The following is a 22,104-nucleotide window of genomic DNA, read 5'->3' on the forward strand; positions in this document are numbered from 1 at the left end:
AGATCTCTCATTTGTGACTCAAGTTTATGAATCGAAGCGGTGTGAGAGCCTACCACTTCGGTCAAATTTTCCATCTTCTTGTCACTATTTTGCTGGTTGTCCAATATCTTTTCAAGCATAGATTCCATCTGAGAGGTTCCTTGATCATTGGAAGGACTTTCTCGCCAATTCTGAGAGTTTGACGTACGGCCTTTTGGTGGAACATAGGCATTTGAATTCCGATTACCATAATTGTTATTGTTGTAATCCCTTCTGTCCGAACCTCCATATTCATTTCGACCATATTAATTGCTTTGTTGTTGGGGTCTCCATGGCTTTTGATAACCCCCTTGAGGGTGATCGATATAATTTGCATCCTCAGGTTGTGGCTACCCCTCTAGATAAGCTTCTTCCGAGACTTGGTACATTCCTGGAGTATGAAGTGGCATTTTTTCGACAACATTCACACTCTTAGCCTCTTTCTCCGTAAGCCTCTTTGATAATAAATCCACGGTGGTTTGCAATTGAGCGAAAGCATGATCTCGCTCATGATTTTCTTTGGCCACCGCGGCAATAGAGGGACTACCATATGACAGGACTTCACTATCACTCGAGTGCCAAGCTTGATTATAGGTTGTAAGCTTGTCGAGCAACCTGGTGATGTTGACAAATGATTTGTCCATGAAGCATCCCCCAGATGCAGTGTTGACAGCAATTTGATTCATGGTATCTAACCCCTTGTAGAACTTCTCGGTGAGGATTGCATCCGTAAATCCATGTGTCGGAGATTGAGCTAGATAATATTTGAAACGCTCCCATGCTGCATACAATTGTTCCCCCGGAAGTTGTTTGAACTCAAAGATCTTGTCCCGAAGCTCAGCCTTCTTGCTTGGTGGGAACCATTTTTTCAAGAATATATTGGTTAACTCATTCCAGGTATGAATAGTATTGCTGGGGAGCTTTTCATACCATTCCCTTGCTTGGCCAGCTAAGGAATATTTGAAAACCCGTAACCGTAGTGCATCAACAGGAACAACACCTTGAGATTGTTGAGAACATACATGCAGGAAATTCTTCAGGTGTCGGAGTGGACAATCCTCAGCGGAATTTCGGAAATAGCCTTCAAGTTTCAATAGCTGATAGATAGAACTATCAATTTTGAAATTAGCATTTCCCGTTCTAGGAGGAACTACAGCAGAAGCATAATCAGCTTCGTTGATGAATTCCGCAAATACATTCTCATCATCCTCTTCTTCTTCCGGTGCAAGATGGTTCACTTGGATTCCCCTTTGGTTCCCTTGATTGCGATTGTGTCTTCCTGCCATGTTCACCTGGTTCACTACAACAACAAACAAGGTGTAATGGAATAGAAAAAGTTTTAAAGAAGAGTACACAACAATCAGTAATTTCTAAACCGTATTCCCCGGCAACGGAGCCAAAATTTGATACGCTCAAATTACACCTATTAATGGCGTAAAGCGGACGTTGTCAAATATAGTAACCCAACAAGGTTGGGGTCGAATCCCACAGGGAATATGGAGAGAAAGGAGTACTAATCGTATGTGATACTAGTCTTTAAAGGCTTTAATCCTATTCCGGATAGTTGGAAATAGTTGTTGAATAATGTAATTGAATATTTTGACTGGAATTGTATTTAATGCGAGATAGAGACTAAGGTTGTGTTCCCCAATTTGAATAGATATTATGCTTCAGGTTTCAATGTGATATACTTCTAATGGTTGTTCTATGAATATGCACTTGGTTTCTTAAGGACTTCTTAATGTTTCCCAACAGTTAAGTCGTATTTCTACTTTATGATTCTTCCGAATGTACAAGAGTTGCAAGCAAAGAATGACCAATAATGCCAATTTAGACTTGTTCTTATCCCTAAGTTAGTCTACTAAACTAGGGTTAACGCCTCGAGTCATTGTCATTCAATCTTACCAATATTAACTCTCTTTCCCAAGAACAGTTAATATAATGGCTTAGGATAATGCTTGCAATCATCACCCAACGTTAAATCACTAAAACGAAATGAATACCAACAACCATTATGCATATATCAATAATAGAAACCCATTCACATAATATCCATCATGGGTTACACAACCTTAGCTTTAAAATTAGCTACTCATGATTTTGGATAACAAAGAAAGCATACAAGTAAACATAATGAACTTACAATGCAAAATACAAGATGGAATGAGAGTGAAGTTGTTGCCTTAAATGCTCAAACCACTTCTAAGATTAAAGACCTAGGGTTTGTGCCTCCAAAAGAAATCTGAATAATGAATTAAAACCCTACATTAAGTATTTATAGAGCCAAAAATCGCTCTAAGTTTCTGGACAAAATTGCCCCTACGCCGCATCGTTACGGACCGTAACTCAGGTTACGGTCCGTCCTTCATTTCGTCATTTGTCAGCTTGTTGTTACGGCCACCATGTTACGGACCGTAACCTGTGTTACGGACCGTCCTTCGGAGGCGTAACATGTGATATTACTTGGTAACTCTCTGGAATTTTGGCTGATGTTATGGTAACATAAGTTACGGACCGTAACACCATACCGTAACACGGATGGTTTCCATGAAAAATTTCTGGAAATTGTGGTCCTGTTACGGTTCACTGTTACGGACCGTAACATGAGTTACGGACCGTAACACCATATCGTAACACGGATGTTTCCATGAAAACTTTCTGGAAATTTTGGTCCTGTTACGGTTCCCTGTTACGAACCGTAACATGAGTTACGGATCACGTGACGGTCCGTAACTCAAGTTACGGACCGTCATTTAGCTCCATTCGTCCATTTTTTAGCATTTCATCTCATTTCCGATCCTTAGTCAACCAACCCTATAAAACACAAAAATAGCATAAGAAACAAAGTAAAAACACTTGAAATCAAGCAAGATTTCTAGTTACAAAGGCATAAAATGTGCCGAAATTCACGGCACATCACACATCACTCAAATTTTTCCCCATTTCTCAATTTACACTCTCTCCCCCCCTCAAACGCTCTCTCTCTCTCTCTCTCTCCCCCGTCAACGTTTTCTCTCTCTCCTTACTCATCAGTCGTCACCCATCTCCGATGACTGTCCTTCGCCCATCGTCAGTCGTCCCTATCGCCGTCTCCACCGTCGCCACCCACCAAAAAAACTCTTTTGTTCTGTGAAAGCTATTACCTGAATTAGGGTTTAAACATCTTCTCCTATTTGCACTGGTAAGTATCCCTCTAATTAATTATATGATTTCTTATTTGCAATTTTGCTTGAAAAAAAAGTTTTATTGTTAATTTTTTAGCTCTATTTTCTAATTGATGGTTGTGTGTTATGTTGGGTTTTCATTTCTCGAGTGCATTTGTTCAATAAATACAAATGTTAATTAACTGGCAGTATAATGCCTTTTTTTCGTCTTACTGCATAAGTTTACTTGATTTTGGCCAATTCATTTGATACTTTAGATGAGCTTGGATGAGTCACTTAAAATGACTTACTTTAGATGAGCTTGGGGGAGTTGCTTAAAATTACTCACTTTGAATCCTTCTTGGTTTGAATGATTGCACCCATTGTTTGTGGTTTGGTTCTCTCGTTATTTATCTTTGATGCAGCATTCATCTACTTCGATCTGTGACTTGATTGACATTCTTGGGATCTCTATTTCTAGTGTCTTAAAGTGTTTAACACACCTTCTATGGGTTCTCAATCTCTGTTTGTTCCCCTTCTACATTTTATTATGTCTTTAGTTTGAATAGAAGTTCATATTTGAGCAGTCTGTTTTGGTTCCTATGTGTATTTGTTATTCTTCAGAATTCTATTGTCATTCTAACGAGCCATTATAAATTTAGAAATATTCAGAATTTATTGAAACCTGCATATGTTCTTTGAGCCATTTCGACATTTTAGAGATCTAAGAGGGGTAATGCACTTGACCATCTTGACGGTGTAGTGGACGTTTTATGCTTTTTTCCCTTTTGTAGAATTTTACCTTACTAATCCTATTGAGGCAAACTAACATATATGTGTACCATGTACACTAGTATACCACTTATTCATGTCTTTTAGTAGCTGTATTCTTTTTTCATGTTGTTTGACTAGTCCTGCTTAAAAGGGTGAACTTTGGTTGCATATTCTTGGCTTTTAGTAGTTGTACTCTTCTTTTTGTTTTTTGTTTTTTTTTTGTTGTTTAATAAATGTTTTTAGTCTTACTTTTTTCTCTTTCTTGAACTTCTGTGATACTTTTGCATATTCACTGGAGAGAAGAAAAATCAGAAGGTTTTGAGTTTCTTTTGTCAATATCAGATGTAAAGTTAGTTGAATCTAACCCTTTCCTCAGAAACTGAAGTATAAATAGCTTCCATTTCTCCTACTAACTAACTACATACAGTTTGCTATTGCTGCATTTCAGCTGAATTGCTGCTAGGCAAACAGATGCCATAGTCCCATGGACCTTTGTAACTTTTTCCTAGAAAATGATTGCTATCCCATTAAAGGAACAAATGCTTCATTTTAGGTAAAAAGTTGTTGCTATGTGTTTTGTGTGTTGTACAGGCCATTACACTTGTGAAAGAACAGATTGCTACACTTGCTTTTCTTGAGAACTGAGGTTAAGATTCCTGAGGCTTCTGCAGTAACAAAATGGCAACTAAATGCCAACTTCTGCAGTAGCAAAATGCCAACAAAATGCCTGAGCTACACTAATTTTTGGCACCTGCCCAAAATAAATAATAGCAAAATGTCAACTAAATTACACTCTAACTTACTGGAATACAAGGCATATAGTATACTTGTATTAATCTTAGTCTTAGTTGCCTAGATGATCAATATGGCATTGTATGATCGTGTGAATGTTGATTTGGTTTATGTGTTTTGTTACTAATACTGCCTTAAAACTAGATTTCTCTGTCAAATGATGATTGAGTCCTTGCTTGATTATCTACTCTCTTGATATGATGGTGCTTGACCGTGAGACTTAGGCTAGAACAGACCCTAATAGATTTGAATATGCTTAGATAAGCCCTAAAACATGATCCAGCTGACTGAAAGGATCTAAAAAGGTTTAATGGCTTCTGGAGTAGCAAAATGGCAACTAAATGCCAACTTCTGCAGTAGCAAAACGCCAACAAAATGCCTGAGCTACTTTGTTGCACTTTTGACTGATTAGGAGTTGACAATTAAAAGTAGGGACACTACATTCTCCTAATACCACCCACTGAGAAACAAACAATAAATAGATCATGAGTGCAACTTTGTAGTTCAAGCAGTCCCAATAATAGCACAGTATACCACTGGTATATCTGTGTATATCAATCTGTTGTTCATATGCAAACTACAACCTGCAGATGTACAGAAAATAACATGTTCTGAGTTTTGTGATGTATTGCAATCTGTGTTTCTTCCATGCCAGCTGGTTTTCTTCCTCTATTGTGATAGTATCCATGACCTGGTCCTTGCATTACCTTTATGACTTTGGTGAACCTATAGCCATATAGCATATCTCTGCTGTTTACAAATTTCTCTGTTAAGCCTCCCTACTTGGCCCTGTTTTGTCTGAATTTTCCTTGAATGAATGATGCTAATTTTTTGTTTATGATGATGTGTGCATTATTAAGAGATTGATTAGTGTATAATATAATACCATAATCAAAGATAATGCCATCAGCTTTACTTTAACATCTAAACAAAAAAAAAAAGGTGACAGATGCATCTAAACAAACAGATTCAATTATCCAATTTACAAAAAACAATTTTTGAATCTGCAATAGTCTTAACACCTTCACTTGATTTTTGCAAGTTGCTACTAGGACAAAACTTGCCATCAGCAATTCAGTGACTCAGTTATTATCAGGAAATAATACCAAATACATCATCAGTCTCTGATTTATCCATTCCCTCCTCCAACATCATTTCTTTGTACCTGCAATCACTGTTGCAAAATACCTTCTCACCTCTAAAAAGAACACAGTACAGAATTACAAAAGGGAAAAAATGTAAGTAATGTTTAAGGTTCTAAAATGTAACTCTGTAGGATAAAATATGAAGGTTTAAGTGTTTAACATCAAAGATAACTTGAAGATTTAGTCTCTTAAATGTTACTGCCATTTTAAAGAATCTTATACAGAATACAGGACCCTCCAGAAATTCTCAAATGCTACTGGAAACTTGGAAAGAGTACTAGAGTAGACTGTGATAAAAAGTGTCAAACAACAATTAAATCATGAAGAACAAAAAAAAAAAGCAAAAAGCTCACTCTCATGACCAGATTAATGAACTTACAAACAGATCATGTGAAATCATCACTTTGAATAAGTCATGAAACTTTAACATCTAAGCAACTATTGAGTTTGCTGCATAGTATGAGATATCACATGTATGTTGAACATTGTTAGAATTTGCAACTTACGTTCGTTGATTTTAGTTTACATGTCTATTTTCAAATAATCTGTACTATGTAGTTCGTTGATTTTAGTTAAATAGGTGAATTATTTAAATAAATTTTGAAGTTGTCCCTTTTCTATTAATTTATATTTGCGATACTTACATATATTATTGTGTTAGATGGCAAGTGAAACGAGGGGTAAGAAAACAAAGAAGGCTAACGAGACAGCGGTTCCCCGGAGACCACCAGAATACCTTGCTATTAATGTTATGGTGGATTTGTGGATTTGCGAGGGGTAAAGTAGTCTAATGTTGTAGACTAACTTAGTGTAGACTAGTTTAATGTTTTGTGGATGTTTACCAATGTTGAAGTAGTTTAATGTTGTTTTGATGTTTGCGAAGGTTGAAGTAGCTTAATTAATGTCTCTTGTGAATGTTTGATTGATGTTTTTATTCAACTTTGAAGTAGTTTCGAATTGAATTTGATGTTTTGGTGGTTGTAATATATGTGTTGTAATAGTAGCTTATTGTTTTATGTATTTATAGTAGTTTGGTGTATTGTTGGCAGCTATTTGGGCTCGTTTTAGTTGAAAGTAAAATTATTTTCATCTTGACAGGGAGGCAGCTGGAATAAGAGGTAGGTGCTACAATTTTTTTTGCAGAATACCGACCTCATGAGGTCGGTAATGGGCAAAATTTACCCAGAAACTGCTAATTACCGACCTTATGAGGTCGGTTTTCTGAAAAATTTTCCCAGAAATTGCAAATTACCGACTTCATGAGGTCGGTTTTCTGCAAAATTATTCAACATATGACTAATTACCGACCTCATGAGGTCGGTTTTCTGCAAAATATTTCCAGAAATTGAAAATTACCGACCTCATGAGGTCGGTAAAGTTTTTAGCCAAGTATTAATTAAATAAATTACCGACCTCATGAGGTCGGTTTTATGTAAAATATATCATATATTCATATAAATTACCGACCTCAGGAGGTCGGTAAACTCATATGATTATACAATTAGTATAATTTACCGACCTAATGAGGTCGGTATTTTATTTAATTAATACCCGGCAAAAAAACTTTACCGACCTCATGAGGTCGGTTTTTTGCGACCTCATGAGGTCGGTAATAATTCCGACCCACTATTTTCCGACCTGATTTTGAGTTCGGTTTTGAGGTCGGTTTTTGGCCAAAACCGACCTCATGAGGTCGGAAATAGCCATTTTTTTAGGTCGGTAAAACCTGTTTTTTTAGTAGTGATTAAATACAATAATCTTTTTTTTTTGTCTACAATTGTTTCACTAAACTACTTTCTTAGTATATACCACTTGGCTACTATGTGGCTGTAAATATAAAGGGATGGTTCGCAGACTAAATTATATGGGATTATAGTTCTGAAATTATGATTTTTGGACTAATTTACTTAAAATAATTCCAAGTTTGATGGGATAAGGTGGGATATTGAGGATTAAGTATTGACTAAATTTATAATGTGTTTGTTGACAGGGATAAATTAATACTGTGAACCAAACACAATATAAATTTAATTCCAGATTTAATTCTGAGATATCCCACCTTATCCTAATACTGACAATTTGAAAAGAGTTAAAATTAAATAAGGTAGATCTAAAGTGATGTGAATAGGGATTGTTAGGAAAAATAGAGTATATCTTATAATTCATGCACAACTTTTTTTCCAGATAACTTACATAAATAGCTATAGTTTCTAGGCTTCTAACCAATAATAGCTACTTTTTTTAATTACATTTCGTAGCTATGTTATAGCTATTTCGCATGTATTTGACTGTATTCAAATACACAGCTCCAAAATACAGTCAGCCAAAATACAACTATGTTTTTCCTGTTTCACGTGTATTCGGGTGTATTCAAATACACAGTTCAAAATATAGTTAGCCGAATATACATGTATATAATCAGTCAAACAACACATACAGTCAAATAAATCTAATTTGCCCAAAAATACAATTAGCCAAATACATAAGCCTTATAATACACTTAGATCTGGAGATACAAAAAATAAAATACACTCATATCTGAAATACAAGAAGGAGGAGAAGAAGCCATGAATTCCGGCCAGCGATATAAAAGTTCCTCTAGAAATTGAGTAAATAAACTCAGATCTGAGATACAAGAAGGAGAAGAAGCCATAAATTTCGGCGAAAAATTGTCCTGTGGCGGCTAGAGATGACGGATGGGGAACCCATCCCCATTTTCTCCGTCATGGCTATCTAAAATCTGCTAACTTCAATCCTCCATGGACGTCGAAAATAATGGAAAGGTAATAAACTCATGCTACTTCCAGTCACGTCAATAGTGGTTGAACATCTTTGTGTAAAGAAAAGAAAAGAAACTCAGCAAATACTAGGAGAGTTAGAAATATATAGGGTTGTGTCCCAACATGATTGAAGAGGGGCAGCTAGCATTAGGTTTCCGAGGAGCTCTGGGCTTCCATTGTTTATCACAGAATATGGATTAAATACACACTATAGTTATGGTAGACAATTAAATACATACTATAGCTACTGTAGGTAATTAAATTAAATTATAACTATAGTGAGTAAATACCTCTTAGATGTTAGCTATATCATGTAAAATTTCCTTTTTTTTTTTTTTTTTTAATTTCTCATTCGGTGTCCGGTATCTACATTAGGGCCTAATTAATCCGGATTCACACCGCGTAGGGCTCATTCAGGGGAAGCGCTTCATACCAAGAATTTTTTCATACTCAGGACTCGAACGCGAACCTGAGAGCAGCCTCAACCATTGCACCACATCTTTTGGAAATACAATTCATGCACACTTAATGAAAAAGTTGAACACAAGTCACACTGAATCAGCAAATCAGGTCAATTTGAAAAGAAAGAAAAGGACTTACGGTTGACTTGATTTATCAGTTTTCTTTATACGATGAAATTTTACTTGATTGTGTTCCATTTTGTTCGCAAGTGTGCATGAATGATAAGTATGATTGATTTTCAAAACAACTGTTTTTGATGCAAGTTTAAATCTGCCTCATTCAATTCTAACTCTTTTTAATTGTTAGTATTTAGTAGGAAGTAACCGTTAATGTGGAGAGGAAAGAAATTCGTGTATTTAATGAAGTAAGTGAATATGTGACTTAAATTTTCGGTTTACTTTGTATACCCTTAGCTGTTGCTTTATTGTGTTCACTTTTTTTAATAAGTATGCCTGAATCATAAGATACAATCTATCTTCCGTGACTACTCTCTTTCACGTGATTTTAGATCTTTAGTCAGTCTTCTCTATAACATCTTTATATAACAACGCCTTCCTATAATAACTAAACTTTTCTTGGAACAGAAATTTTATGTTGTATTTTACCTCTCTATAATAACCTTTTACTTATAACAACAATCATATTTATAACATGTGCGCTCTTTGTAAAAAATTAACCCCTATAACAACTATCTTCTTTTTGATAATATAATAATTAACTATCCGTATAGAAATATAATCTCTAAAATTACCAATAACTATGTGAATCATGTAGAAAAAAAAATTGGAAACAATTGGCTCCGAACTGTATCAGAAGTTTTCACAGAATATATTTTGCTCTGTTCCGTATTTATTTTCAGGTTTTGATTAATTTGGATTCGCACCATGTAAGACTGTTAAAAAGAAAAGTGCTCCCAACTAGAATTTTTTTTATTTACAAATTCGAATCCGAGACCTCTAATTAAAAATTAAAAAATTCTATCCATCCCGACATAATATTTCGTAGTGCCACGTAAACTATCAAAATAGAATTAAAGACAAGAAGAGGCAAAATTGGCACGAAATGTACCAGCCATACAACTCTATTTCCAAATTTAGCTAACAACTCGAATCAGTTGAAACCTAAAAAGTCCCTTCCCAAAATTTAAAATGGTAGCTAGCCAAAAAAAAAAAAAAAAGGACAAACAATAAATGACAAGACCAACAGCTCAAATAGACATAACTTTTATCCTTTTATGAAAATAGAAATTTAATGGGAGCATGTTGGAGAAGAAATTAAATGGGAGCGTGAAATTATATTGCGTATGTTGTTGTTGTCATCGTGTTGGAGAAGAAATTTCTAGTTTATAATTGGAGTAGTAGTTCAATAAAAAACTTTGATCTTAGTCGCGCTATTAATGAATGTAGTGAGATGAATGAGATCGTAAATAGAGTCTAAAGGTCTTGAATTCAAGCCCTCGGAATTTGGATTAATCCAGTGAATTCCGAATATTAAATGACTAAACACCAACAATAAAAAAAAACTATAAAGATCTCCGAGTAAGAAGTTATTGCTACATTTGGAGCTTTTGCTGAATTTGAACTCGTATGTGTGAAAACAAATGGGGTTTTTATACTACACAATTTATACTACACAATAGCCAAACAAAACTCACAACAAAAGTAGGTATCTAGTAGCTCAGTTGGTTGGCTACCTGAATTTTCACCTTGTTCGTGAGGGTTCAAATCTCCACATTGTAATCTCCTCCCCTTATGTAATTTAATAATAATAAAAAAAACTCACAACAAAAATTACCTTTATCTTTATTTTTTTTGGGTCAATAGCACTTTTACAACCTCAGTTACATTGTCAATAAATTCTAATTTTAGTCATTTTCATGTATTTGACTAACCATATTTAACCTTTGATTACTTGAATCCCATTGCTTATGAATATCCACGACTTTCAGAATTATTAACTATTTCACTGTTTAATTAAACTTTTATTGATACTATATTTTTAAGTGCAATATACTTCTAAAAATAGTCGAAATATATGTTAATCAATATAACCTACGTGAAGAGACCAAAAATACATATGTTAATTAATTGAAGGTTAAATGTGTTGAATCATATATCACAAGGACCAAAATTAAAATTTTCCAATAACTAAAAGACCAAAAAAGACCAAAAATGTTATTCTCCCTTATCTTTTCTTACATTTTTTTTTTTACATGTCTAATCACTGCGTATTCATTGTAACTTGTTATACAACGAGTATACATTGACATCGACTATAATCTACTACGACTAGGGGGGTAATTTTTTTTTAATTGACCGACTAAAAATGTTACTAGCCCAGAACAAATTATGGGCTGGCCCCAGCAAAGATCCAATTTGGGTAGCTGTTTAAAGAGCAAGAACCTCATTTATTTGCTAAGCTGTTCTTTGGGAAAACTACGTATATATACATGTTAAGGAGAAATATTTATGAAACGTGACGATAATTTTCCTTTTTTACAAAACATAGCGATATATTACGAAACATGACGGATTTTCATATATTTTTCGTTTTTTTATTTTTTTCCAGAAAATAAAATATATTTTTTTACAAAAATTAATTTTTTTTTTTGCTCAAAGGCTTAAAAAATTACCTCAAAATTTTGTGTATGAAAGCTGTATGAAAAATGAATGAAATGTGTATGTGTGAGCAAAATTTTTAATATAATTTTCATACACAAAATTGTGAGCGAAAACTTTAAGCCTTGAATATTGTATGAAAGTTGTTACAATGTTGTTGTAGTTGTATTAATTTTCCAGAAACCTAATATGAACTTTATATACAAAAAATGTGAATGGAATTATAAGTCTTGAGCGAGATATACATATTTCATATCATTCTCGTGCATAAACTTTTGAGCGTAATGTTTAAGCCTTGATCGAGATATACACATTTCATACGTTCTTCATACATAAAATTTGAGCGAACTTTTTAAGCCTTGAGCAAGATATACACATTTCATACACAAAAATTTGAGCGATTATTTTAAGTCTTGAATGTTGTATCAAAGTTGTATACAATGTTGTTGTAGTTGTATTAATTTTACAGAAATCTAACATGAACTTTATACAAGAAAATATGAGCGAAATTTTAAGACTTGAGCGAGATACAAATTTCATACACACAATTTTGAGCGGATTTTTTAAGCCTTGAACGAGATATACACATTTCATACTAAAGTTTGAGCGAACTTTTTAAGCCTTGAGCGAGATATACACATTTCATACATAAATTTTTGAGCGAAAAAAATATTTAAAAAAATTTAATTTTTTTTAAAAATAAAAAAATAATTTTTTTTTTTTTTAAAAGCATGTTTTGTATAGGGTTTGTAATGTTATGTTTTGTAAATATAAAACTATCGTCACGTTTCGTAAATATTTCTCCTTAAGATGTATATATACGTAGTTGTCTCTTGTTGTTATATCAACTTCTTTTGTAGTTTAGTTACCCACCTAAGTAATGAAACCTTTATTTAAGAAGAGTTCTTTTGCATTTTTTATATAGCAACTAGTGAGTACTCTATTATATAGCAAATAGTGAGTACTCTTTTGCTACTCAAAGGAATTCACAAAGGTTGCAAGAGCATTCTCCTTCAAGTGTTATACACTTGAAAAGGGTAACTCTAATTAATTTCTATGTTAATTTGTTAATTTTCTTTATTGTTTTCAATTCAATCTCATGCTTATTTATCTATTCATCAGTTTTTATCTATTACAATAGTTGTTCTTAGATTCTACATGAATACAATTCTTTTTGTTCTGAAATGTTGCATTTTTCCCCTTTTAAATTATGTTTTTTTTTTTTTTGTTATTGAAAAACTTGTTATCTGTACTTCAAGAACAATTTTCTTCAATGCAGCAAGCCTTTTTTTTTTTTTTTTTTGTTATCTGTGTTTCAAGAATAATTCTCTTCAATGCAGCAAGTCTTTTTGTTTTCTTTTTTGGTTTTCCACCCAGTGTGCGGTACCCACATTGGAGCCCGACTAATCCGGATCCCCGCCGCATAGGGACCATTCGAGGGGAACGCTTCCTACCATATTTTTTTCCCATACCCAGAGCTCGAACCCGAGACCTCTAGTTAAAGGAGGAGCAGCCCATCCGTTTCACCACATCTTTTGGTGGTTTCAATGCATCAAGTCAGAAGATATATCAAGATTTCATTTAGAGAAAGAAAAAAAAAATCTTTCATGCGTTTTGAGAAAAATATTTTCTAGTAAGACCATAGTAATATATAGAATAATTTTTTTTATTAACTTGAATGATGTGTTAGTATTACTTACACAGCCTTGTGGATGACAAACTATCGTCGTTATATAGAAGTAGTACATGGTTTTTAGATCTCTCCTTTTTTCTTGTTTTTATAACTATCGTGTCTCTGTCTGAGACTAACTTTGTGCGCCTCCACTATTTCACCAGTATCATCTACCTTGTCTATCAAAGTTTAGATTGGCAGGAAAAATTTATCTAGCTAACATTTTTATTTTATTTTTAGATCTTACAATTTTCTACCAAAGGGACAACTTATTTTACACACTTACGGTTTTTGTCTGCATGTGTGTAGTTCTAAATTTTGAATATAAAAAACAAGAATATCTAGCTGTGGACTATTCCACTAGTACTTGCTATACCTCGTTCATTAAAGTTAGGGAAAAAAACCACTTAGCTAAGAGGACAAAAATTTTACACACTAACAGCATGTAGCCATGCCGGTTTAGTCGAAAAATGGTTGAAATATTTCAAAGCAATGAAAGCAGCTCATAGAATTACTCCAAGAATTGAACATTATGGGTGTATAGTTGATCTTTATAGTCGTGCTGGAAGATTGGAAGACGCATTAGGTGTTATTAAGAATATGCCAATGAAGCCAAATGATGTTATATTAGGGTCTGTTTTAGCAGTTGTCGAAATCTTAGCTATGTAAACTTAGCTGAAAGGCTAATGTGATATATATACGAATTGGATCTGGACGGAGATTCAATCACGTGTCGCTTTCTAATATATATGCTGCGGTGGGAAGTTGACGTGGAGTTAATACTGTGAGGAAGAAAATGAAGGCGCTTGGGATTCAAAAGAGACCGGGAATTAGCTCCACTGAGATATAGATCACATAAACATGCACAACATATTTATGCAATGCTTGAGCATTTGTCAGGTGAGCTTAAAGTGTCTGGCTACGTTGAAGATGGTGTAAATGAATTGTATGAATGTGGTTGATTGCTTTCATTTGTGTGAAACACATCATTATAAAGAAGAGTGAGTTTTTGCTTTGAACTTGACTGATAAGTTGTGTAGTTGAGCTAGTATATATTCATTTGAAAAGGCATTTACTCATAAAGGCTAAAAAAATTAAGCTCTAACTTGTTTGGGACTAAGGCATAGTTGTTATTGTTGTTTCTTTTATCAACTTAAAGAACAAATTTCTAGCGAACACTCTTTAGCTTCATAAACATTCTTTGCATTGATGACATTGGGAGCACAACAAAAACTATGTTTCATTCCTGAGTTCTTTTAGTACTAATAAAAAAGAGAACTTAGCATCAAAGTATATACATGTCAATTAAGACATGAAAACCTATTCCAACTTGGTTAGCCTAAGCCCACACTTACATTTTTGTTTCTTTTCTTTACTTTTTTCATGTTTTTGCGCGGATTGCCCTTCTTCTGGGGTGGTCTTTAATTTTTGCCCTTAGCTTAAAAAGGTGGCCGAAAATACCCCCGAGGTTTTGGGTTCGAACCCCCGCTCAATCAAAAAAACAAAATAGCAAGGCAAGGCTTTGCAAAAAGTCTGTCTTATGCCGCAGACTTTTCCTTAAGGCATAACCAAAAGTTTACCTTACAAGGCAGAGTCTGCTGTCTGTGTCAAACTTTTAGTTATGCCTTAAGACAAAGTAAGCAGCATAAGGCAGACTTTTTGCAAAGCCTTGCCTTGCAATTTTTTATTTTTTTTATGACTAAGCCGGGATTCGAACCCATAACCTCGGGCTATTTTAGGCAAAGGCCAAAAATTGAAGACCAGCATTTTGAGGGACAAAAAATAAAGACCACCCCCAACAAAGAGCAATCGTGCAAATTGCCCTACTTTTTTTCTCTGTTGGGCCAAAAATATTTGGGAATTCTCCTCCTTTTAAGTTTTCTAATTCCTCAAATCAAAAGTAAAAGCTTACATAGTTCTTTTGTGATTAATGTTTGAAAGAATACAATTGAGCATCCCTGGTATAAAAACAAAAGCAATGGTGTGCCTCTTTTCTCCGAATTTCTTGCGAAACAAATTAAAGTCCATACTATTACTCATATACTGAAAGTTTGTACAAAGTAACTAAAAGGTATGATACATAGGGTAGACACTTAAACTTGGCCTCAACGAGACACAATGGGGACAAGTTGAGGTATCTACATATGCTTCTTAAAGTTGAAGTCTAACTAAAAAACTGTAAAATTCTAACTATAACCACTTGAATATATAGTCGAGTGTGCTATATATAACATGGTTCTTCCTTTCTTCTCCTATCATTCTTTCTTTTTCTCATATGCTTGTGGATATCCAAGATCGGGCTTATCAAAGAAGGCCAATTCTTCTTCAGTTAAGGACTCAAAAGGACCATTAAATGGTGGAAGTGCAGTTAAAGCGGGATATAGCGGCCATGGATTGGCAGCTACATTCTTGATTCCCGAGGGGACATCCTGAGAATTTTTAGACAAACTAACCTACCTCGTAATGCTAGAGTCTTCATGTCGGATTTCTCCACGTCGTCGTGACACCTCCATTATGGTTTCGTTAAGACAGTATTCTTTCATAATCCAGTACACACCTTTAGTACTTTCTTCATCAAAACGAAAAGTTTTCTTTAACCCAATCACTGACCTTCCTTATCCAAAACTGGTTTACTCATGTCCCATCCCTTCCCTGAGCCACCCCCGACAATTGTCCTGTTGAAGTTTCTACTTTGCACGGATTTTTTCTTCAACTGAGTAAAGAAATTACAAGATCAGTATCTGTCTTCCCTGGATCACTACATAATAATTCTATGATAGAGATCTTTTGATTCAATGGGTGAAACTTCAAATATCATAAGCAACTCTATAAAACTATGATCAAACTAAAGAAGGATTTAAAACTACTATAAAAGGTAATAAAGAACATATGAAATAGAATTTAAGAGGCGATTTCAATTAGAAAAATACCTTATAGCTCTCTTCTTGCAAGTATCATCATCTGAAACTTCTTACAAAAATTTTTTCCTCTCCTTTTCTTTTCTTTCCGAGAGATAAATATAAAGGAAAATATGCGCGACAAACAAGTAGTTGAAAGGTAGCAAGCATTAATATCTCGTGAAGGTCTACCACATTTCATTTGAAAGATTTAGCAGATTTAGCATTGATCTCTGAATAAACCAATATATTGGCACGTGTATAAAATTGTCGATATTCGAAATATACAAACAAATATAGTTGCGTGAACCTCCAAGGTAAGTTAGGGTATTCTGGTCTTTCTAAGAGAAGATGAAAGGAAAATATGCACGACAAACAAGCAGTTGAAAGATAGCAAGCATTAATATCTCGCGAAGGTCTATACGTTTCATTTGACAGAGCTAGCATTGATCTCTGAACAAACGAATATATTGACACGTGTATAAAATTTTATATCGATTTTCGATTACACAAACAAATATAGTTGCGTGAACCTCCAAAGTAATTTTGGGCATTCTGTTCTTGTTGAGAAACATGCCCGGTACCGGTGATAAAATTTTGATCGAAAAAGATGAAGGTACTCGGACTGACAAGATGAAGAGAGAGAACAAGTAGCATCTTAGGGTTCTGAGTATACGAGGAAGTGAGAGGAAGAGTGATGTTGAAAGGTTTTAAGGGTCGGCTACTTTCCTCTCACTTTGGGGCACAGAAATACTTGGGCTCAGCTGAATGATCTGACTCTTAAGTTCCACAAAGTCCAGTTTTATTTAAGCCCAAATGTTGATGGCACGGCATAAGTACAACACACAAGATTACATATCGAAATCTTAGCGATGTAAGACTAGCTGAAAGGCTAATGTTTTGTATCTACAAATTAGAACATATTTATGCAATGCTTGAGCATTTGTCAGGTGAGCTAAGAATGTCTGGCTAAGTTGAAGATGGTGTAAACGAATTATATGAATGTGGTTGATTGCTTCCATTTGTGTGAAACACATCATTATAGAGAAGAGTGAGTTTTTGCTTTGAACTTGACTGATTAAGTTGTGTAGTTGAACTAGTATCTATTCATTTATCTATTCATTTGAAAAGGCATTTACTCATAAAGGCTAAAAAAATTAAGCTTTTCTATGTAGACTAAAAAGGACTTACAATAGGTCATATTATCGGTGTCTTGGACTAGGATTTGTCTCGTTTTATAAAATTTTGAACCCCATGAATCCTTCTTTGTTTTGAAACTTCAGCAAATTATTGAACTCAATGAATCATTCCTTAATTTTGAACTTATGTTTTGAATCCCGTGATGCTTTTCTTGCATTCGGCCACTTGTTAATTCTTCAAATTTCAGTAGCATTTGTCGGAATTGTTCCGTGTTTTAGTTGGGGTGTTTTTATCCAAAACTTTGTTAATAACTTTTAAAATAGTGAGCAATATTTGATAGCAGGTGTCAAAAGTAGTTATTTAAGTATTTCTCACTATTTTGGGACATTAGTTAAGTCTCTTGCGATGCGTATAAATTTTCAAAGTCTACCACTTTAGAATAATTTCAAAAATGCAGTGTCCGAAGTTTCATATGACTGATGTTAATAACTTTAACTTATTTTTGCTTGACTTCAACTATATGTGTGGCTCAAGTTCAACCATTTTTGCTTCAAGTTCAAGTATTTATTCCTGAAGTTAATGTGCATAATATTGTTGAAGTTCAACTATTTTTGCCTGAACTTTATGCATAAATGCACGAACTTTACTAAAGTTAGGTTTTGCCAATCCTAACTTCAGACACCACAGGCACACATGTCTGTGGTGTCTGAAGTTGGTCCAAAGTGGTTAAAAAAAAATAGGCAACGATCATGACGATGTCAAAATAGGATATACCGCGAATTTTTACCTGTATTCCCTCTCTGCATAAGATCCATTAAAAGATGAAGCGCTCCCTAGCATAATTTTATCCATTTACAGTGTTTGACCCAAAATTATGGTTAAAGATGAAAGGATCATATTTATCACTAATCATGCCATAATCCTCGATGGTAATACGAGTCTTTTCACGCCATAATTTTTGGCGGTAATCAACACGAGTTTTTTCATTTATTTCCATTTTCATTACACCATAATACTTGGTGGTGACACTGAGTATTTTCATTTATTGTTTTTTTCTAGCAATTATTTTAAAAGCAACAATCTACTAACAATAGCTTAAAAAATCAATAGTTGAAGAAGATTAGAGCATATCCCGTTTTGCATCCATTATGAACGTTACTTTTGTCCCTTGATTTCAATTAGAAAGGGGTATTACTTATAGAGGGCAGAATAATTACTATTGAGCCGATTCAAAATCCAAAATATTTGTGAATCCACCTCTTGAACTGATCTAAGTGATTCAAAATCCCAAAATATTTGTGAATACACCTCTTGAACTGATTTAAGTTTTCAATTCATCTTTCAAGAAAATAAAGAACAGTATAATTACTTATGGAATAGGATTTAAGTTTTATATGAACACTATAAAGATCTTTTTTACTTATGGTGTTTGGTATTTATTTTTAGATTTTTATTAATTCGGATTCGCACCGTGTAAAACTATTAAAAGGAGAAGTGCTCCCTACTAGAATTTTTTCCATTCACCAGCTCAAATCTGAGACTTATAATTAAAGATTAAAGGATCATGTGCATCTCGACATAACGTTTCATGGGGCCGCATAAACTGTCAAAACAGAGTTAAAGACTTGAGAAGAGGCAAATTTTGGCACCAAATGTAGCCTTAGCCATATAACTCTATTCCAAATTTAGCTAACAGCTGTTGAAACCTAAAAGACTTCTTTGCAATAAGTTAAAATACTAGCTAGCAAAAAAAACAATAAATGAAAAGACTCGTGTTACCACCAATGATGCGGTGGAATATTAGATCTATCCACCTTTTAATTAGAGGTTTTGATTTTAAATGTTGTGTGAAATTTTTTTGACAGGGAGTAGTTCCTTCTTTAATGGGTCTTATGTGGCACGAATCCAAAAAACTAAGGTGGGATGACTAGTCTTCGGGTCTGCTAAGAACTTTTAGCCACTGTTTGAAACGCAACAAGTAAATAGCCACACTTTTACAGAAATACCCCCTCTTCAAATACGAAAGAACTAAAAAAGGTTTTAATCTCATGAGTCGTTTCTTGGTTTTGAACTTATAAAGGTTTGAACCTCATGAATCGTTATGGAGTTTGAAACTCTAATAAATTCTTGAACCCCATGGATAGTTATGGGGTTTGAAACCCCGGCAAATTTTTAAACCCCATGAATTGTTCCTTAAGTTCTACTTGTCAATCCTTTAAATTTCAAAACTGGAATTGATCCGTGTTTCAGTTGGGAGTGTTTTTTGTCCAACAATTTTTTTTTTCGTGTCAAAAGAGTGGTTAAAATAGCTCTTAATAGGGGCTAATATTGATAGCAAGTGTTAAAAGTGGCAATTTACCCACATCCTTCCGTGTTCGAAAATTAATTCTTTCGTTTTTGGTGAATATATAATAGACAGGGAAGTTAACAAAAGGAGAGAAGACAAAAGATTTTCTTTTTCTTGTCTATTAAAAGGCAACTTCCCAAATTTAGAACTGTGAAAAATCCCCATTTGGTTAGGACTATAGTTTTGCTATTTATAAAGTACCATAAATAAACAGTAAAAAAGGCACAGTACCAGACTTTTATATTGGTTAGGGCTATTTTATTTTCTATGTTGGTTTACAAGGTAAGAAAGTTTCTTGGTCTTCTTCTTTTTTCTTTTTCTTTTTCTTTTTAAATTATTTTTTTCACTCGATGTTTAGTACCTGCTTGGCTTTCTTTGCATTAACTATACAACTCGGAAGGCCAGGTATTCGACCTGTCTAAATTTTCTCTCTTTTAAAGCTACATTAATTTCTTGACTTTTACTATGTAGAAAATTTTGTTACAATGTAATAACTGTTAGCTCAATAATGAATCTGGCTCTGAGTTTGTGAGGTTTTTGCCAAATAGAAAATATTTTGCCAGATTAAATGTTAGTATTTTGAATAGTAGAACATAAACCAAATAAAAATAATAAACCATATCAGTAAACCAAAAAGAACCAAAAATTCCCCATATTGCTAATGTTATCTTCTCTTCTTGGTCTTTAAACACCTGACCAAATTGGAGCTTTGCCGAGGCCAGCCCATAATTTGTTTTGGGATCGTAACATTTTCAGTCAGTTGGTTAAAAAAAATTACCCATCTAGTCGGAGTAGATTATAGTCATCATGATATATATTCGTTGTATAATTGTAGTAATTACACACGGACTTCATGACAATCAATGGAGATATTGGAACAAAAAAACAGAAGATAACATTATCAATATTGGGAATTTTGCAATGAAGATAGAATGACATCAAGTTCTTGCTTGTTTGTAGCTGCATAAAAGAGTTAAGAATGAAACATGTTGGGTCATTTGTATTTTCCTTTAATTATGTTTGCTTAGATGTCTTTTGTCTATGTTTTAGTTTGTTAATTATGAGTAAGATGTTGGGAAGTAGAGTGATGTCTGTTTTGTCATGCATTATATACAGTAAAGTACGTGAAAACTTGTGGCAATTTCTCTTTTTTTTTTGTATTTTAAATTATGACTAAATTATCGTTGACAGCATATTTTCTGAGGTGGACTCATAATTTGAACTTTGAGGGTTGGGGATACCGTTGAATTTATTGGTCGAAGTTTAATATTTCTACACATTTAGCAGATTTCTTAACATATGTACAAACCGATACTATGAAGAAATTGCACGGTTTGGCCTTCAAATGGGTTGATCTTTAAGTTTTGTCCTTCAAATGGGCTAGTCTTTAAATTCTGTCCTTGAAAATCTAACTTATGCCTAAAGCTGCATAAGTTCTGTAAGGGATCCGACATAATTTGTGAAATATTATGATCCCAAAATATAAACTTATGCGGCTCGAAAAAATTATTTGTGCTGAGGGCCAAAAAGTAAAAAACCAGCCCAAGAAGGGACAAAAAGTGCAAATGACCCATCCAGCAAACTTTAATATGTAGGTTCCCACACAAATTAATAGGAGTATTAGGCCTCATTTGTTTTCATTAAGATTAAGACGTCTGAATCTGAATGCACATCTGAATGATTAAGATGTTGTCTCTAGGTCTGAACACTGAATGATTAAGACTGTTTGTTGAATGTTTTTCAACATCTGAATGTGCATAATGTATTCATTTAAACATAACAAATATACAATTCAAATAAAAAATAACTAAATATCAGAAAATAAAATATTATTTGATAAAAAAATGAAACACTTATGTTCACTAGTAATGGTGTAGATGATTTGTAGTCATGGTGGGTGATGAGTGGAGATAGAGGTGAGGGTGGGTGGTGGGTGGTGGGTGTTGGGGTGAGAGGTGGGAGATAGTAGGGGTGGTGTGGAGTGGGGTTGGTGGTGAGAGGTGGAGGTATTGGGGAGTGAGAGTGGGGTGGGTGGTGCGAGGTTGGTGGTGGGATGGGTGGTGGGGAGAGGGTAGGTGGGATTGGGGTTGGTCATGTGGGAGTGGTGGGGAGTAGGGGGGTTGGAGTGGAGGGTGGGTGGTTGGGTGGGGTTGAGGGTTGGGGGTGGGGGTGGGGGTGGGTTGGAGTGGAGGGTGGGGGGCGGGGTTGGGGGTGGAGCTTGTGCTAAAAATAAATTCATACAAAAATACCTCTTAATGATATTAAGACGTGGTTTAAGATCTTAATGAGTAAGACTTATTCAGACCCAATAAGTGC

General features: G+C 34.4%; 1 non-coding gene across 1 annotated transcript; it reads left to right on the forward strand.

The window, feature by feature from the left end:
- The first annotated feature begins 750 nt into the window (after positions 1-750).
- LOC132600961 (small nucleolar RNA R71) lies at positions 751-857 on the forward strand. Its single transcript, XR_009567415.1, has one exon. It is a non-coding gene; the product is annotated as a small nucleolar RNA R71 (small nucleolar RNA).
- Positions 858-22,104: the final 21,247 nt, after the last annotated feature.

The sequence above is a fragment of the Lycium barbarum genome, chromosome 6, assembly GCF_019175385.1.
Source record: "Lycium barbarum isolate Lr01 chromosome 6, ASM1917538v2, whole genome shotgun sequence".
Taxonomy (NCBI): Eukaryota; Viridiplantae; Streptophyta; class Magnoliopsida; order Solanales; family Solanaceae; genus Lycium; species Lycium barbarum.